General features: G+C 33.3%; 1 long non-coding RNA gene across 1 annotated transcript in view; it reads left to right on the plus strand.

Moving 5' to 3' along the window:
- The first annotated feature begins 12,189 nt into the window (after positions 1-12,189).
- LOC140597688 (uncharacterized) overlaps positions 12,190-12,465 on the plus strand; it is a 174,639-nt gene continuing 174,363 nt past the window's right edge. Inside the window, exon 1 of the long non-coding RNA XR_011999535.1 lies at positions 12,190-12,416. This is a non-coding gene — a long non-coding RNA (uncharacterized lncRNA). The remainder of the gene's footprint in view (positions 12,417-12,465) is intronic.

Here is a 12,465-nt window from a genome sequence, read left to right on the forward strand (position 1 = left end):
ACTATCTAATTGTGGGTCTATTTCTGGGTCTTCTTTTCTGTTTCATTGATCTATATGTCTGTTTTGGTGCCACTACCATACTGTCTTGATGACTACGTCTTTGTACTATTGCTTGAAGTCCAGAATTTTGATGCCTCTAGCTCTGTTTTTGTTTTTCAAGATGCTTTGGCTATTCAGGGTCTTTTGTGATTCCATATACTTTTCAGGAATATTTGTTCTACCTCTGTGAAAAATCCTAGTGATAATTTGATAAGGGTTGCATTAAATATGTAGATTGCTTTGAGTAATATAGACATTTTAACTATATTCATTTTTCCAACCCACAAGTGGAATAGTTTTCCATTTCTTTATGTCATCTTCAATTTCTTTCATCAATGTTCTATAATTTTCAGAGTACAGATCTTTTACCTCTCCGTTAGGTTTATTCCTGGTATCTTATGGGTTTTGGTGCTATTATAAATGGGATCCATTTATTGATCTTTTTTCTTTTCTTTTTTTTTTTGCTGCTTCATTATTGGTGTATAGAAATGCAACAGATTTCTAGGGGTGCCTGGGTGACGCTATAGGTTGAGCATCTGATTCTTGCTTTCGGCTCAGATTGTGATCTCAGGATTATGAGATCAAGCTCCGTGTTGGGCTCCACAGACTCTGAAATTCTTTTTCCTTCTCCTTCTGCCTCTTCTGCTCATGTGCGTTATCTCTCTCTCTCTCTCTCTCTCTCTCAATTAAATAAATCTTAAAAAAAAAGTAACAGATTTCTGTACACTGATTCTGTATCCCATGACTTTACCAAAGTCGTGTGTCAGTGCTAGTAACTTTTTGGTAGAGTCTTTCCTGTTTTTTACATAGAATATCATCTTATCTGTGAATAGTAAAAGCTTGACTTCCTTGCCAATTCAGATGCTTTTATTTTTTACTTCTTTTAGTTGTCTGATAACTGAGGCTAGGACTTCCAGTACAAGATATGTATACTCTTAATCCCCTTTATCTGTTCACCACTCTCCCCCACTGGCACCCACTCTGGTTACCCACTGGTAACCACGTTTGTTTTCTATATTTTAGAGTCTGCTCTTTTTTTTTGTCATTTTTTAAAATCTTCATTTGTTCTGTTTTTAAAATTCCACCTATGAGTGAAATGATATGGTATTTGACTTTCTCTAACTCATTTTACTTAGCATTATATCCTCTAGGTCTGTCCATATTGTTGGAAATGGCAAGATTTCATTCTTTTTGTATAGCTGAGAAATATTCCATTGTATATATAATGGAAGAATATATGGCTTTGAGATCCCCAACTTATATTCATTTGTTATCATGCCATGCCACCAGGACCATTCAACAACAGTCAAATAATGGAACATTATACAGCAGTAAAATGAATGTGCTAGTGCTATACCTATATCTTCTTCCCATTCAACTATGGATGGATACTGGGGATACTTTCTTATCTTGACTATTATAAATAATGCTATAATAAGCATAGGAGTGCCTATATCTTTTTGAATTAGTGTTTTCATTTGCTTTGAGTAAATACCCAGTAGTGAAATTACTGGATAATATAGTAATTCTGTTTTTTAATTGGAGCAGCCACTGTGGAAAACAGATTGGAATTTTCCCAAAAAATTAAAAATAGAATCATCATATGTTCTACTGCTTTTTAAGTATTAAAAAATTATGAAAAATATTGTCTAAAGACTTCCTACTACTCCTTTATGGCACCTTTGCTTGGTATATTATTATTTCATATTTTCAAGGTTTGTACTATTATGTTTATAAAACAAAAAAAAATTGAATTTCCACCATCATCCAAAGTTAGTTATACACTTAAATGAATATGATTGACCACATCAATTCTTTTCACAGCCTCTCCATTTCTGCACTGTATATTATGAATTGCTTATGGATTATCTAGATTCATTCAGTTGTTCTTTTGCATATACCCAAAATAAATGCCTGCTTCCTTATTTGATTTTTAGTTTTTCAACTGAAAATGCATTGCATTTCAAAATAAAAATTATTTCATTTTGCCTGAATTTGAACACTTGTATGAATGAAATTATATAATAGCTATTCATTTATGCCTTAGTTCTATTTCATATCATTATGTTTTGGAGATTCATATTTATTAGGTATAGCCTTAGCATATCTATTTTTACTGCTGTATAATATTCCATTATTTGACTGTTGTTGAATGGTCCTGATGGCATGGCATGACAACAAATGAATACAAGTTAGGGGTCTCAAAGTCTCAAGGACTAAAAACAAGCTCTTGTCCTTACAGGCTGTATTTATTCAGTTCTCACACAAAAGCAGATAAAGCATGCCCTCTGTTTTTCATCTCAATCTATTTTAGAAGTTGTTTACATTATTTTTGTATTGAAGTTTGATTTGCCAATATATAGTATAACATTCAGTGCTCATCACATCAAGTGCCCTCCTCAGTGCCATTCACCATGTTACCTCATCCCTCCACTTCCCTCCCCTTCCTCTTCCCTTTGTTTGTTTCCCAGAGTTAGGAGTCTCTCATGTTTTGTCACCATTTCTAATTCTTCCCACTCATTTTCCCTCCTTTCTCTTATGATCCCTTTCACTATTTCTTATATTCCCTGTATGAGTGAAACCATATAATGATTGTCAGCTAATATTCAATAAAGCAGGAAAGAATATCCACTGGAAAAAGGACAGTCTCTTCAATAAATGGTGCTGGGAAAATTGGACAGCCATGTGCAGAAGAATGAAACTAGACCATTCTCTTACACCATACACAAAGATAAACTCAAAATGTATGAAAGATCTAAATGTGAGACAAGAATTCATCAAAATCCTAGAGGAGAATTCAGGCAACACCATTTTTGAACTTGGCCACAGTAACATCTTGCAAGATACATCTATGAAGGCAAAGGAAACAAAAGCAAAAATGAACTATTGGGACTTCATCAAGATAAGAAGCTTTTGCACAGCAAAAGAAACAGTCAACAAAACTAAAAGACAACCTACAGAATGGAAGAAGATATTTGCAAATGACCTATCAGATAAAGGGCTAGTATCCAAGATCTATAAAGAACTTATGAAACTCAACACCAAAGAAACAATCCATTCAATCATGAAATGGGCAGAAGAAGACATGAACAGAAATTTCACCAAAGAAGACATACACATGGCCAACAAGTGCATGAGAAAATGTTCCGCATCACTTGCCATCAAGGAAATACAAATAAAACCAACAATGAGATACCACCTCACACCAGTGAGAATGGCAAATATCAACAACACAGGAAGCCACAAATGCTGGAGAGAATGTGGAGAAAGGGGAACCCTCTTGCACTGTTGGTGGGAATGTGAACTGGTACAGCCACTCTGGAAAACTCTGTGGAGGTTCCTCAAAGAGTTAAGAATAAAGCTACCCTACAACCCATCAACTGCACTACTGGGCATTTACCCCAAAGATACAGATGCAGTGAAATTCTGGGACACCTGTATCCCAATGTTTATAGCAGCAATGTCCACAATAGCCAAATTGCGGAAAGAGTCTCGATGTCCTTTGACAGATAACTGGATCAAGAAGATGTGGTATATATAATATTCCACACAATGGAATATTACTCAGCCATCAGAAAAGATGAATACCCATCATCTGCTTTGATGTGGATGGAACTGGAGGGTATCATGCTGAGTGAAGTAAGTCTATCGGTTGTTTACATATTAACTGAGGCCAACCCACTCTTTTACATTGGACAAAAGGAGGAATCCATAATATTTACAGCTTGACCTTACATAAAATAAAGTTTCCATCTGGACCATCATGTACATGGTCCCTTGGTGTCCCAAGGAGACTCTAATCTCTGTTAGAAGAGTTTCCTGTACAGACAGTTTCTTCTGGACACCTTCCCATGCAGTCATTCCCCAACATTTGAACATATTGCAATTTATTCTTCTGCTCTGTTGTTTGATGATGTTTGGGTTGTTTCTAGTTATGAGCTATTATGAAGCAAATGCAGCTTTAAATATTATTTTATATACTTTTCACTGCATAAGCTCACACAATTCACTGTGGTGTAAATTACAATATTTTTTATCATAAGGTAAGTATAGTTTTTATTTTACTAATGAATGATTTATTGCCTAAAATATTTTCATCAGTTTATGATAGTCCAGAGTTCTTGTAGCTCCCTATTTTGCCCACAATTGATATAGTCAAAAGTAATTTTAGACATTCTGGTAGGCATAGTTTCAAATAACTAATATTTATTAACTATAATTTTAAGCATATTATAATATACTTATTGGAAATGTAAATAAATATTTTAGCAAACTTTCAACTCTCTCCTCATCTTTCTTCTTCTTCTTCCTCCTTCTCTTCTTCTTCTTTTATTTATTTTTGCAATGTCTATCTTTATCCACAATTTAAAAGAATTTTTTTTTTATTTTATTTCTGTATACAAGTTCTTGGATGCCGATCAGAATTATAAATATAAACCTACATATTGTGGCTTATTTCTCATGTTCTTAAAGGTGACTTTCAATAGGTACAACTTCTTAGTTTTTACTATTCTATTTTCTTTAATGGTTGGTATGATTTATACATCCTTTTAAAATCTGTTTATACTCTGTGGTTATGATAATATTCTCAAGGATTACATTTTCAAAGTTTCACTTTATATTAATTTACCCATTTATTTAATTTGCCTTTTCACTTAGTTTTATAACCTATCTATACTTAATATTTTATTTATTTATTTGTTTGTTTATTTATTTATTCATGAGAGACACACACACAGAGAAAGAGAGAGAGAGAGAGGCAGAGACACAGGCAGAGGGAGAAGCAGTCTCCATGCAGGGAGCCCAATGTGAGACTTGATCCCAGGACTTTAGGATCACACCCTGGGCTGAAGGCAGGCTCTAAACCGCTGAGCCACCCAGGCATCCCTACACTTAATATTTTAATATACTGGAAGAAGGTATCCGTATTTCATCATTTATACACTCTTATTTTCCAATACCATTGATGGAAAGGACAGTGTTTTCCACTGTATTAAAGATCTTTCTTGTTATAAATAACTTATCAAATATCATTACATAATGATTATATGTATATTTTAATTCCATTTCTCTATTTGTTAGGCATGCACCAATACCAGGATGACTGTCTTACTATAGCTGTATTATAAATATTGATAACAGAAAGCTTTCTACCTTATTGTTCATATCTTGACTATTAGAGGCTGTTTTATTTTTCTTATGAATCTTAAAATCAATTTGTGGAGATTTCAAAAATGTTATTGGGATTTTGAGTATAAATGCAGAAAACAATATAGAGATAGTTGACAAATTTTACAATGTTGAGACATAATCATCTATGACAATGATATAAGCTTCATTTATTTAGGACTCTTTAATGTCTTTCAATGAAATATTTAGGTCTTTTGTAATCCTTTTTAATAAAATAATCTGAAGCAGTGTTATAAATTTTTCATACATGCCTTGAATATATATTTTTACATTTATCCTTAAACATTTTTTGTCAGGTGCTTTTTTATTTAATGTTTCTTTTTCTGTTTTAGTTGATATGTGAAAATGAAATATTGGGTATATTTATTTGTATTGATAAACTTTAATAAACTCTTAGTAATTCCTCAAAATTTATCTTTTGCCCCTTTGAATCTTCTACATGAATAATCATATTCCCTTCTTTTATAATGATTATGATATATACCTTTTTCTTTTCTTTTGCATTAAAGCTTCTCACTTAGTATTGAGAGAAGATGTAATCATAGTGAATCTCTTTACCTTCTTCTGAATTTCAGAGGGAAAGGATTTATTACCTGTATTGATTGAATACAACGTGATAATGATTTAATAGATATCTACATTGTGAAAAGATTACCACAATTAAGTTAATTAATATACCATCACCTCCTTTAATAGCTCACTTTAAGTATGATGGTGACCCCAATGTTTTTGTTATATATTTTTATAAGTTTAACTAAGTTTATTTCTATTTTTAGTTAACTAATAAAGTATATTTGTTTCTAAGGGTATTAAATTTGTATTCATGAAGGATGTTAGATTTTAATTTTTCTACTGTATAGTGTCCTTACTGATTTTTTTTGTCAAAGTTTTATTGGCCTCATAAAATGAGTTGGAGAGTATAACATGTATTTTATTTTCTCTAGGCTTTTATGTACTAATAGAATTTTTTTGGTTGAGTTTTCAGTGAAAACTAACTAGTTTCACTAGTAAAGAGAAGTAAATTTGGATATTTTTTCTCAAAATTCTTTTTTCATTTCTCACTGCTCTATTTAGACATATTTATTTTACAAATAGTTTTGGTAGTGATATTAATTTAAATATGTTAAAGTACATTAGTGGGCAGCCTGGGTGGCTCAGAGGTTTAGTGCTGCCTTCAGCCCAGGGCATAATCCTGGAGACCTGCGATCTAGTCCCACGTCGGGCTCCCTGCATGGAGCCTGGTTCTCTCTCTGCTTGTGTCTCTGCCTCTCTCTATCTCTCTCTCTCTGTGTGTGTGTGTCTCTCATGAGTAAAAAAATAAAATTTTAAAAAAACCAAGTACATTAGTTAAGATATCACAGCTATTTAAGAATTAAATATCATAAAACCAATAGATTAATAAAATGCAAGTTAATTTCATGTTTATGTAAAATTGTGAGTGGACATCATTTGTTGCCAGATGTTTCTATTCTAATCAGTGACTGCACAGACCCAGGCCCCTATTCCTATGGCTTTGCTATCTACAATGTATGGAGCTGAAATGTGTGAAACTATAAAAGACTGAACATAGGAATTTTATGAGATCAACCTGGAAATGAAATACTTGCATCATATTTAATTTACTGGGACTCAGTCACATAGCCCTTCCACACTGCATGTCAAGAAAAAGAGATTGATTAGGAAAATTAACATTGGCACAGTATATTGTTTCTAGTAATTTACTTATTTATTTTATATATTTAGATGATACTTCCTAAAAGTATTCATAATTTAGCATCATTATCTTGCTAAGTACTCAGTCACAAAGTTATTTCCACTTTCAAATCATTCTATTCATTATTTGTGTCATATATTTTTTGTTTGTTTGTTTCTTGGTCAATACAACCAGACTATTAGCAGTGTGTTTCTCTTTTGAAAGAACTAACTCATGGTTTTCTTGAACCATCTGATAGATATCTATGCGTGTGATTGATTTCTGCTCTTCCTATTTTTTGTTATCTGTTTTATTTCATGCTTCATATGTGTGCACAATGCATGTGTGTGTTAGTATTTATTAATATTGGTCCATTACATTTGATATTAAAGTGTGCTTTTACAACTTTTTAATCTGAAAAAATCTAATTGAATATTATGTCATTTGCCAATAAACCAACTAATTTGCACATCTTTTTGTTTCTCAGCTATTCAATTCTGAGAATGCTAATATCTCTTCCATCAACACATTTTGGAATCTATCCAATCCAATTTCCCAACTAAGAAAATACTTATCATGATGATTTTTATAATATATATGGCAATGAGAGTGAGACTGTAGGAAGGAACAGATAATTCTAAATAGTTTGTTCTTCTCTGAAAGACAATTCACAATAACTAGTGTTGCTTACAGGGTTTCTATGCTCTGATTTACAGTTGTGTCCATCCCCAATTGCCCCACTACACATTACAGAGTAGGTAAAATTGGTTCCTATATCAAAGGCTATACTTACTCTCCTAGGAAAAATTACCATACTTGAATTGGTACACTTAAATTTAGATGCCTGTTGCTCCTAAATATTTGAATTCTATTTAATGTTTGAGATTAGGCTACTCATAGAAGCAAATCACAGATTGTAACTGTTCAATAAATCTTTTGACCATTAACTTCTCAAGATTCCAAATTCCCATGATCTAACATTCTGTTGAGTATTACAAATCTTACTTCTATTATATATCCTTCCCAGAAAATTAATGAGATTTGTATATCCCCCCAAAATTTTAATACACTGAAGACTCTTGGCCAAATCACCCAAACCTGGATGACATCCCATCTCAGATCTTACTTCAACAATTAATATATCTAAATCATTGCATAAAAACTAAATGCTGTGTTGTGAGTTCATAGATCAAAGGCAGAATTTTTTTTTTTTTTTGGCATGCAGCTAAAAATTTGTACAGGTGGAGAGTAGAGGATGTGAGATGAACAAGGGGAAGTAGGAAAGAGACACACTCAAGTTTGGAAGATAAGTGAAAACATGTGTGAGTGGCAGATTGGCGTAGGAGGCAAGAAAGAGGTGTAATTATCTTGGTAGTAGATTAAATGCAGTGCCTAGGTTTTAAGTTTATCTACCATGTGTTTACACATGTATTTCTAGCCCATTTTAAAGAACTATGAGTGGGATGAAAGACTCAAGTCATACAATTAAATACTTATGTAATTTCTTTGTCCACAATTTCTGAGTTTCACTCATAATTCATTTATTATTCAAAGTATTTACAAGTCCTTCAATTTGGGACACAGATGTAGGGTGCACAATGCTTGCCTTCATGAACCTCACAGAAAAATAAATGAATAGATCTGAATATGATGAACCTATTACAAAAATAATAGTATGTATTTAAGTGGAGAAAGAGAGGAACATATGATCTGGTCACATTGAATGTTGGACAAATTGGGGGACTTTTCCTTCAAAAGAATCTGTTTATGTGAATCCTGTAGAATAAGCAAGATTTCCTACTTACACATGCTAGAAGAGATCAGTGACTTGTAGCAATTGATATATTCTGGGGAAAAAAAAATACCTGCAAAGACAAGAAATCTGAATGAGCATGATGTAATAAATCAAATTTAAGTAGATGAAGTGAAACTGGAAAGGTCTTTTATGGCACTTCAAGGTTTAAGTAATTAGATTGAAGTGAGGTCAAATTACTTTTAAGAAATATAAATTATATGGACATGGAAAAGGAGAAACATGGATGATAGATTGGAGAGGAAGAAATAGTACGAAGATAAATTCAGAAAATTCATTAATAGTACTTCTTGACCAATACGATGAGGAGCAATGAGAGAAAAGGAATGATATGTTATTCAATAGAACATGGGAATCTCGAGTGATTCCCCGATTTCAGGTATAATTGGCTAGACAATTGATGCAGAAAGTAGGAGAACAGACGATGGTGTAGGGGGTGCCAAAAGGTGGATGACAGTTGAATGTTAGCCTTCATAATTACAGATATACATGAGATACCTAAGTGAAACTCCTTGACATAGATGCTTAAAGAATGACTTGGTATCATTAGTCTCTTGTGTTAGCTGAACATGATGATATGAGTGACAAAACCAAGCAAGATTTAGGAGAGGAAGATGTGTATGGGTCTGTATGGCCATCTTTAAGGATAGAACCTGAGAAAACTATCATTTTGTGGGAAGGCCAGGAAAAATAGCCTACAAGAATGGAAGAGAGACTTTCAGTAGTGAGAAGAGGGGTTGGAGGAAAAATAAACTTTTTGCTTAGAACCCAGGAAAAGTGAATTTCAAAATGGAGGAAGTACAGAATAATGTCACAGAAAGGAATGTAAAATACATAATGGTCTATGATGTATCTCATATACTTATCCTCAGAACAATCATTAGAGATCTAGGGAAGTGTAGTGCCAACAGCAAGTTATTAACAGAAATGTAAATGGAGGGGCACATGGGTGGCTCAGGGGTTAAACCTCTGCCTTTGGCTCAGGTCATAATCCTGGATCCTGGGATCAAGTCCTGCATCCGGCTCCCCACAGGGAGCCTGCTTCTCCCTCTGTCTATGTCTCTGCCTCTCTCTGTGTGTCTGTCATGAATAAATAAAATCTTTTTTTTTTAAAAAAGAAAGAAATGTAAATGAGGAAGAGTAAATATGAAATTGGGAAGTGGAAGTGTAACCATAATCTACTATTTCCATTAAGAGTAGATTGGAACTTAAGGACAGGCTGGACAGAAGGAGACATTTGAAACAGAGGAGGAAAATTCTTATTTCAAAGAGAAGAAAAAGAAGTAAATGTATCACCCAATATCTAATAAAATGTAAAATAAAGATAAAAAGCTATGCAAAACAACTAAGCTGGTTGATTTTTAAAAAGTTTATGAATCAACAAATGTATTGTTTAATTTAAAAATAAAAATGATTTATGTCAGTAGGATGAGGCCAGTTTATGGATGGCACTGAAAGTCTTCAAGAGATTAGACCTGACCTCCTGTTTTGGAAAAGTTAAATAGATGTTACTTGTACCTTTCCAGGCAGAAGATTATCTTCTCTCTTTGGCAAATGTTCAAAAGAGAAAACTATTATTATTATTTTTAAAAGATTTTATTTTATTTATTCATGAGAGACAGAGAGAGAGAGAGAGAGAGAGAGGCAGAGAGAGACACAGGCAGAGAGAGAGAGGCAGAGACACAGGCAGAGAGAGAGATTGGCAGAGACATAAGCAATGGGACTCGATCCCGGGTCTCCAGGATCACACCCTGGGTCGAAGGCAGGCGCCAAACCGCTGAGCCACCAGGGATGCCCAACTAAGCTGCTCTAATTTTTAAAATATTTTCTAATATTTTGAATATCATTGTCTAACAGTTTACCTATATTCAGTCTGATTGTATTATCAGCAAAATTAGATACCATATGCTCACTGGCTATGTTATAGTAGCTTCTGGTATGTATACTAGCCACCTATAAATTATTTTACATCTTTTGATAATGTGAAAATTATCTTCTATTTTATCTCATCAGATAAAATCAAGGAAAAAACAAATAAATAAAAAATAAAAAATAAATAAATAAATAATTTTTTATAAATAAAAAATAAAATATTTTAAATAAAAATATTAATCTAATCATACCTTTTAGTTTCACAGAAGAGACATGAGGAGATATTTTATGTATCAGGAGATAAATATTACCTTTTTATTCCGATTTTTGTTTTCTTAGAACATTAATAGTCATGAAGACTCAACCATCATCACTGCATCTAATTTTTGTTACCTCCTAATAAAGTCTCATCCCTTAATACCATCACATTGAGGGATAGGGTTTCAGCATGTGTTTTTGAGGGAACACAAATATTCAGTCTAAAACAAAACTTTCAACGTCTTTTTAAATTTTGTAATACAGAAAATAGTTTGAAATCATTAAGGAGAGGTGAAGTCCAACTACCCAACTCATTTTGAGAGTTCATATTCCTGAGGTTTTCTAAGACACCAGTGCCTCAATGTGGCAACTTGGCTGTATGAGTGGGTTACTCCTTACACAAACACAACACCTTTAAGAATAAATGGAAGGAGTATTATGCATATGCCACCAGCAACAAAGTTACAATGGTGGCTGGGTTTACTCCAAATGACCCCTCTCACCATCGCTCCGTGGTTCCCTGTTTCTACAGGCTCAGGACTCAAGACAGCCTATGATTAAAACACATCAGTACAAACTTAAAAAGATCAGATGATGAAAATCGGTGCAGAGTGAAAGTTTTTAAATAGTCTTCCAAGTAACCTTTATATTGATTTTCATGTAAATCTCCACTTTAAATTTACTCAATGTGTCACTTTGGCAGGTAGTTTTTTTCTTTTTTCTTTTCCTGCTCTTATTTTCTAGTGATATATATTTTTTCTAGTGACCACTGAATAAATTTTTCTAGCCAGATCAACAGAACTAAGCAGAACAAAGGATTGCAGATTAAAACAACCTTAGACTTTTTGTAATCCTTAGCTGTTATTTTAAAAACAAAGTATCTAAAAAGTCTGTGTGTCTGGGTCCTATTTCAATTGCCTTAAATTGAAATTATTTTTCCCTTTTTTGCTGATTTACCTGCTTTGATTGTAGTATGAACCCTTCTAAACTTATACCCACAGTATTTTAAATGTTATATTTTGAGTAATTTGTGAATATTTTTTATCAGGGTGATAATTGTTTAATGAATATAATATAATAATGAACAAAGCTGTACATCTTTTCTAAATAAATGGTGCAGAAACAATGGAACAATGCGTTTTTTAAGCAATTCTAGTTGCATTTTAGACTCAGATGCATGTGATTTCTTTGATTTCCTGCCTATGAATGTCAAACATGTTTCTATCTGTCCTCACACATGCTACTATGTTTTTGTTTTGTTTTGTCTTGTTTTTTAGCTGTCATCACACCCGTCCTAACATCCTAACGTATGTTAAGACTAAGTTCACATTCTCTGCAGTCTGTCTCAGTCCCATTCTGTTGGGGATTACTGGGTATTCATATCTGTATATTGTTACTATGATCCAGTCTCAACCTTGTTTAGAAAGGATTCTGTTTCAGTCTTTGCTTGAATGCCTTTTCGGTGCCTTCTGGTCTTTGCACCCTGAATCCAAGCCAGCAACCGGGATAGCTAACCATGGAGACACATCCTAGCTTTTAATGTTGCACCAGGTAAGTTTATTTCTTGCATGTGATTTTTAACCTGCCGTTTTTTGTTTTC

This window comes from Vulpes vulpes, chromosome 1 (genome assembly GCF_048418805.1).
Source record: "Vulpes vulpes isolate BD-2025 chromosome 1, VulVul3, whole genome shotgun sequence".
Taxonomy (NCBI): domain Eukaryota; kingdom Metazoa; phylum Chordata; class Mammalia; order Carnivora; family Canidae; genus Vulpes; species Vulpes vulpes.